At 41.9% G+C, this 8,421-nt stretch overlaps 1 long non-coding RNA gene across 2 annotated transcripts; it reads right to left on the bottom strand.

Moving 5' to 3' along the window:
• Window positions 1-5,478: 5,478 nt before the first annotated feature.
• On the bottom strand, window positions 5,479-7,606 carry LOC125507062. Of its 2 annotated transcripts, none has more exons than XR_007282834.1 (3): window positions 6,224-7,606; window positions 5,637-5,732; window positions 5,479-5,545 (listed from the first exon to the last, which is right to left on the bottom strand). It is a non-coding gene; the product is annotated as an uncharacterized LOC125507062 (long non-coding RNA). The 2 variants fall into 2 exon arrangements; XR_007282835.1 differs by having other exon boundaries at window positions 5,484-5,545; window positions 5,631-5,732.
• Between the last annotated feature and the right edge of the window lie 815 nt (window positions 7,607-8,421).

The raw sequence follows: 8,421 nt of genomic DNA on the forward strand, positions 1-8,421 counted from the left end.
ATTTATATTAAATAAAATAAAACAAATATTTTTCTGTCTGTTATCTGATTATCCATGCAATATAAAAATACCTCGAAAATAAAAGTTCTCCAAATGCCTTGAAATTTAAATATGATTTTTTCTAGAATATTTGAGAATATTTGGCACTGAGAATACAGCAGGGGGGTCAACCACCTGCCCACGAGGGTGGAGGGCGCGCCCTACCCCCTGGGCGCGCCCCTGCCTCGTGTGCCCTCGGTGGCCCTCCTCCACTTATCCTTTCACCCACACACTCCTTCTTCCTCCCCCAAACACGAATAACCAGCTCAAACCCGAGTCCAAGCTCGTTTTGCTGCCATTTTCGATCTCCTTGCTCAAAGCACCTCTCACAAAACTGCTTGGGGAGATTGTTCCTTGGTATGTGACTCCTCCATTGGTCCAATTAGTTTTTGTTCTAGTGCTTTATTCATTGCAAATTTTTGCTGCTTAGGTGACCTTGTTCTTGTGCTTGCATGTCAAATTTATATGGTCAAAAGTAGTTTTGATGCATGATATAGGCTCTAGGCACTTGTAGGAGTAGTTGCTATCAATATTATTGAGTTTGGTTTAATTTTATTTTGAAGTTACTAAAAATTTCAAATTTTTTCAGAAAATGATGAGGAGACTTTTGAGGGGCTCATCGAGCCAAAGCTCGAAGGAAAAGGCACCGAAGCCTAAGTATAATCTGCATCGCACCGCAGAGGTTCGGGCGTGTGAATGGCCTTCCGAAGATTTCTTGAGAGCAGCCGGGATTTATGAAGATTTTCATGAATTGGCTAAGAATGCAGGCCTTACCGCTTTCCTCCATGACCAATGCGATCAGTATCTCTTACTCACAAATATCTTTGTGCAAAACTTTCATTTCCATTCTAGGAGCTCACCACCGACGGTGGAGTTTTATTTATATGATGAGCATAAGGAGATGTCACTTTATGATTTTTGTTGGGTTTGTTTAGTCCCTTTTGAGGGCAAGACAGAAGAACCACATTGCGATGATGTGGAGGGGTTTATTGATACTATCACTGTAGGGGAAACAAGGAAGGTTTTCGATGCAGGAATTACTAGCATACATTTTCCTGTTTTACGTTATTTTGCATCATTTGCTAGTCGTTGTTTAATTGTTCGAGAAACTGTGGAAACCTTGGTATCCCTGATATTATTATTTTGCTCTCTTCATAGGTAGATGCATTAATGGTAAAGATGAGGCATGTCACTTGTGTCTCCCTGACCTCAGTATTCTTCGGAGTGCTCTGTTAGGAGACAAATCTTATAATTTGGGAGCCATTGTTGCACATAGGTTGCATCTTAATAGATTTAATGGAGATTTCTTTGGTGGAATTTATGCAACCCGCATAGCTAATTTTCTTGTGTAGCCATACGCGAAGATGATATTGAATTACCTCCTGCTTATCTAGATTTTAATGCTATGGTTCACCACCAGTTTGTCGAGAGGAATGAATCACCTCTCCAGTATCGACTAATCTTTGACAGGCGCCATGCTGTCCATATGACTCTCCCTGATCCCGCCTTCTTTGATCATCAGGCAAAAGGAAGATATACTATTACCAGAGAGGAGGCAGATGACTACGAGAGAAGAGCGGAAGCCGCTTGTCGCCACACTGCAGCTCAGCAGGCGATAGCTGCTGCATCTCAGTACGACCCCAACTACTATTATGGATATCCGCCAGGCCAGCCGTGGCCATAGACCAACTTAGGCCAAAAGCCTAAGCTTGGGGGAGTACGTATTTCCCACCGACATTACATTTATGCTCACACACTCATTGCTAGATTTCGGTGCTCATACTTTTTCATTGTATCATCCATGCTAGTTTATTTCCCTTTTTTTATGCTTTCTTCTTATGAGTTTAATAAACCTTAAGAAAAACAAAAAAAATTAGTTGTAGCTTTTAGTTAGTTTAATTTCCATGCTTGTAGTAGTAATTAAAAAGAAAACCCAAAAAGATTTCCTATTCTTCTTTTGCTTGTTGGGAGTTTTCCCGTGTAAATAGTTTTATTTCTTTTCTTTCCTTTGGGGTCGATAGGAGAAGACCATAATTAAATTGTTGAAGTGGCTCTTATATGCATTATTGTTGATCTGACAAAAGAGCCCATATTGCCTTGTCTTCTCCTGTTTATTGAGTGCCTGCAGATTCCAGCTTAGTCCAATGCACATGCACTATTATCATTATTATTCACATCGTTCAGTCGTGCAAGTGAAAGGAAATTATGATGATATATGATGGACTGGCTGAGATGAGAAAAGTTGGTATGAACTCAACCTCTTTTGTTTTTGTGAATATGATTAGTTCATCGTTCCTGATTCAGCCTATTATGAATAAACATGTTTGCAATGACAACTAGAGATCATAGTTTCTTGTGCCATGCTTGTTTAGCTATGAGTTATAATGGTTTACCTTGTGTGCCAACATGCTATTGAGATAGTTATGATGTGGTACGATAGGGTGGTATCCTCCTCTGAATGATTTAAGTGACTTGACTTGGCGCATGTTCACGCATGTAGTTGAAACAAAATCAACATAGCCTTCACGATATTTATGTTCATGGTGGATTAATTTTAATGCATGTTCATGACTATTGTCGCTCTCTAGCTGGTCGCTTCCCAGTCTTTTGCTAGCCTTCACCTGTACTAAGTGGGAATACTGCTTGTGCATCCAATCCCTTAAACCCCAAAGTTATTCCACATGACTCCACTATACCTACCTATATACGGTATATACATGCTGTTCCAAGTAAATTTGTATGTGCCAAACTCTAAACCTTCAAATAAATATCCTGTTTTGTATGCTCGAATAGCTCATGTATCAACTAGGGCTGTCTGTATCTTCCATGTTAGGCGGGTTATTCTCAAAAGGAGTGGACTCCGCTCCTCACTCACGAGATAAATGGCTGGTCACCGGGATGCCCAGTCCCATGCTTTATGCAAACTCAATCAAAATAATTGCAAACAAAACTCCCCCTGGGACTCTTGTTAGTTGGAGGCACTCGTTGTTTCAAGCAAGCCATGGATTGATGCTTGTTGGTGGAAAGGGGAGTATAAACTTTACCATTCTGTTTGGGAACCGCCTATAATGTGTGTAGAATGGAAGATATCACCATCTCTTGGTTGTTATGTTGATAATGAAAGTATACCGCTCAAAATATTATTCACCTCTGTTCAAAACCGAGCTCTGGCACCTCTACAAATCCCTGCTTCCCTCTGCGAAGGGCCTATCTATTTACTTTTATGTTGATTCATCCTCCTCTTATTAAAAGCACTAGTTGGAGAGCACCGCTGTCATTTGCATTCATTACTGTTAGTTTACATTGAGTATGACTTGAGTGGATCTCTTTTACCATGAATTACAATGTCTAGTCAGTCCTTGGTCTTTAAAAGTGCTCTGCATTTATGTTTTGCGGTCTCAGAAAGGACTAGCGAGATACCATCTTGTTATATCATATTATGATTGTTTTGAGAAAGTGTTGTCATCCGAGATTTATTATTATGGTTCGCTAGTTGATTATGCTATTGATATGAGTAAACTTGCGACCTATGTGTTATTGCGAATGTGGTTAGTTATAATCTTTGCTGAAAACTTGAATGCTGGCTTTACATTTTTACGACAACAAGAGCAAACAGAGTTTGTAAAAATTTTCTTTATCACTTTTAGTTTATCAACTGAATTGCTTGAGGACAAGCAAAGGTTTAAGCTTGAGGGAGTTGACACATCTCCGTCGTATCTACTTTTCCAAACACTTTTGCCCTTGTTTTGGACTCTAACTTGCATGATTTGAATGGAACTAACCCGGACTGACGCTGTTTTCAGCAGAATTACCATGGTGTTATTTATGTGCAGAAACAAACATTCTTGGAATGACCTGAAACTTCACGGAGCAACTTTTCAGAAAATATGAAAAATATCTGCAAAAGATGAAGGCTAGGGGGCCCACCACCTCTCCACGAGGGTGGGGGCGCGCCCCCTACCTCGTGGGCCCCCTGTTGCCTGTCCGACTCCAACTCCAACTCCATATATTGTGTTTCGGGGAGAAAAAAATCAGAGAGAAGAAATCATCGCGTTTTACGATACGGAGCCGCCGCCAAGCCCTAAAACCTTTCGGAAGGGCTGATCTGGAGTCCGTTCGAGGCTCCGGAGAGGGGAATCCGTCGCCATCATCATCATCAACCATCCTCCATCACCAATTTCATGATGCTCACCGTCGTGCGTGAGTAATTCTATCGTAGGCTTGCTGGACGGTGATGGGTTGGATGAGATCTATCATGTAATCGAGTTAGTTTTGTTAGGGTTTGATCCCTAGTATCCACTATGTTCTGAGATTGATGTTGCTATGACTTTGCTATGCTTAATGCTTGTCACTAGGGCCCGAGTGCCATGATTTCAGATCCGAACCTATTATGTTTTCATCAATATATGAGAGTTCTTGATCCTATCTTGCAAGTCGATAGTCACCTATTATGTGTTATGATCCATTAACCCCGCAGTGACAATAATCGGGATACTTACCGGTGATGACCGTTGTTTGAGGAGTTCATGTATTCACTATGTGTTAATGCTTTGTTCCGGTACTCTATTAAAAGGAGGCCTTAATATCCCTTTGTTTCCATAAGGACCCCGCTGCCACGGGAGGGTAGGACAAAATATGTTATGCAAGTTCTTTTCCATAAGCACATATGACTATATTTGGAATACATGCCTACATTACATTGATGAACTGGAGCTAGTTCTGTGTCACCCTAGGTTATGACTGTTACATGATGAACCGCATCCGGCATAATTCTCCATCACCGATCCATTGCTTACGAGCTTTCCATATATTGTTCTTCGCTTATTTACTTTTCCGTTGCTATTGCTATCATCACTACAAAATACCAAAAATATTACTTTTACTACTGATACCTTTTGCTACCGTTATCACTACTATCATATTACCTTACTACTAAACACTTTGCTGCAGATATTAAGTTTCCAGGTGTGGTTGAATTGATAACTCAGCTGCTAATGCTTGAGAATATTATTTGGCTCCCCTTGTGTCAAATCAATAAATTTGGGTTGAATACTCTATCCTCGAAAACTATTGCGATCCCCTATAATTGTGGGTTATCAAACTCCTCAGTCAGAACAAATTCCCCAGAGACCAAAAGAACTTCGTCTCTGTCACTGAAGAAATTTGACTGAACTGTATGAGATTTCCAATGGCTTCACTCGAAGGGATTGGTAGATGTAGGATTTGAGTTGAGCATCACTTGAAATTTTTTCCTTAGTATTTCCTCGACCCCCTTTAACAGTACGGTGTTTCCTATGACTCAAGAAAGAGAAAATGAAACTATGAAAACAAAAGTATTCATGCTTCATGTTTCTCGAATGAATACCAAGTCTTCAGGATCACACCAATTTCTTCACTTTCAAAGTCTTCAGAAAGTCTTCAGAAATCCAAAGTCTTCAGTCGAAGAACTTCATTTTTAGGGGTCGACTTTGTGTGTAAATATCAAACTCCTCATAGACTTATAGACCTGTGTACACTCACAAACGAATCGGTCCCTTAACCTATAAGTCTTCAATACACCAAAATCACTAAGGGGCACTAGATGTACTTACAGTTACCTAGGTTTCCCATGATAGCAGCCTCCTTTGCAAGTTCAGCAAGAAGTTTCATTCCCTCTTGTCCCTTTCTGGCCACTTCTTCCATCTTGCATCCATCTACACAAGAATATAATAATGTTAACACATTCAGCATCAACAATATAGAAAAATATTCGTCACAACATAGATACGACTCAACAACACAAGCAAATATTCTCACAACATAATCATGTTTCAACAATCAAGACATATATAGTTCACAACACAAGCAAATATGATTGATATAATGTAACCAAACGTAGTTCTACAACATGAGAAAATATGGTTCTCAACACGTGCTTCAACATATCCTTATCATGCTCCCTCTCTAGATAATCAAACCTCCCTTATTTTGTTTCAAGAACATTGAAGATTTCCCTAAACTCAGGCTTCACTATAAGAGTGAGGGTTGTGTGCATTAGAGCAGTTTTTTCTTTCACACCACAATCATTCACCAACTTCATGACCTCCTAAATGTTGGAAAACGTAGTAGAAAACAAAAAATTTGCATCTGCAATCACCCAAGATCAACATGAAGATGCATAATGGGTTGAGATCACGACCGTTACCGTCACCGAGTTGCAGCGAGAGAAGAACATGTCGGTGTAGATCGTACTTGGAGTCCCTCAAACCGCCGATGAATGATCCCTCGTACCGCCCATGAACAGTCCCTCGAACCAAAGACCAAAAGCACGACCTCTCTACTTGGTTGCAAGCGTGCAACCTTCACAATCCGGCAGCGCTTCGCCATGCAAAACTAATCGTCGTTGGAGAATTAGAGGGAGAAGATTAGAACCACATTAGGTTTCTTATCTCTCCCTAATAATAAAGCACGGATTGAGTCTCCGGGTTCACCGTCACGCCTTTTTTAAATAGTCCCTACAGTTTTCTAAAATTAACCTGCAGTGCCTATTTTATTTTAGTTGATCCGGACCGTTTCGTTAAAAAAATAACTGGCCATCGCACGGAGTGTCGCTACTCCAGCCACAGCCAGCTCCGTCTCCTCTGTCCATATCCCTCGCGTCGCCCTCCTCCTCCGCAGCCACTTCGCGCCATCACATCCCTGCTTGCACGCGACGCGAGCTCGCACCTTCCATGGTGCCTGCGCCTCCTTCTCCTTCCCATGAGATACAAAGAAGAATAGGCCGGAGGCGGATCTGGCTGCTCCGACGGCTGGACGGAGCAGATCCGGATCGAGATGGAGAGGTGGCCGGAGGTAGCCTGCTGGGTATCAGCGAGGAAGGAAGGAACCAAAAAGAGGGACACCAACGACCAAATGATGTATCAACGCCCGCCAGCGATGGCGGTGGCCTGCACAGTAAGGCAGAGAGGAGAGACGGGACAACGGCTTCACGGGCGAGCTGGGCCGAGGCGGATCCAGCTGCTCTGGCGGCGGGATGGAACAGATCCGGACCAAGATGGAGAGGTAGCCGGAGGCGGCGAACTCCAAGGTGGGTGCTGCGGTTGTTCCATGGCGGCTCTCGGAGAAAACACGTGAGAGGGAGATTAGATTTTTTCGAAAAGGAGAGAGAGAGAGATTAGATAGAAGGAGAAGGGAAAGCCGAGAGAGGAGAGGAGGAGAGGGGCGCTGGCTGGCCTGGGGCAGAGGAGCTCCTTTGCCGATGCGATTGGAGGAGGTAGGGCGAGGCAGCGCCGGGAGGTGGCCTCGGGCGCACAGGCTCGATCTTTGGGGGAGCTGCAAGCCGGCTACTAGAGAGGCTCCCAACGAGGGCTTGTGGAGATGAAGAGAAAAGGGGGATTTTGCTGCGTTCAACCTTAGAGATAAGATGGACTGAGCTTTAAGATAAAGATCGGCTGCATAGTGTGTAGCTCCACAAGGATGTGTGGCGCACAGGTCGGGCTGATTACTTCACGCACCAGTAATTATCTCATAGTACGTGGACGTGTACACGTGTTTGTTGTCCGAATATAAATGCATATGTGCTCAGACTTTTTAGGTTGGATTTGGCTCTGTTTGTTTCCTTACACATATTAGGACACGTGCTCATATTGACTGACTATTAAGACGTGAAGACGGTAAGACTAATATATATACACATATTAGGACACACGCAATGAAAACATATAGATTGCAACGAATATAAATTGTCTTCACGAATTTTTTATCCCGGTTCATAGAAGTGCATATAATAAACATATGGAGGAACAACCACGGTTGCATCTAGGTAAAATTACTTTGAAAGTGTTGCATGCTCACTATTTTTATTGTCGGATGACATTTTAAAGATTTGTATGCTGATGTGGTATGCTTTTTCACAAGGCCTCGACAATCTGATCTACAATGTTATACTGAAGTCAAACAAAAAATGTGAACACCGGAAACATACATGCCTGGGCGCCGGATGAAGTATTCCACATTTTTACCGTCTGATGTCAGTAAATAAAATAAGCATTGTTTGTACGATATTCTTATTATCAGTAATCTAAAGATAGGATTGCTCACCTGAGTGACTACGATTTATGTCCCATGTTTTGATCTAGCACCCCAAAAAATTCTATTGTAAATTAATCCATTGTTTTTGTCATCATTAAACTTATCCTCTATCTGGCCAACGTAATTCATGACAATTGGGGTTCGTTTCGCAGTGAAGTGCGTCAACTTTTTTTCTTTCGTTGCAACGCACGGGCATGTTTGCTGGTTATTGATAAAACACATATAATTTCCCACAAAAAGACCACACATATAATACATATGGACTTAATGTTTTTGACAAAAATTTGCAGTTGTCTACTATCTGACTCTATC

This window comes from Triticum urartu, chromosome 1, assembly GCF_003073215.2.
Source record: "Triticum urartu cultivar G1812 chromosome 1, Tu2.1, whole genome shotgun sequence".
Taxonomy (NCBI): Eukaryota; Viridiplantae; Streptophyta; class Magnoliopsida; order Poales; family Poaceae; genus Triticum; species Triticum urartu.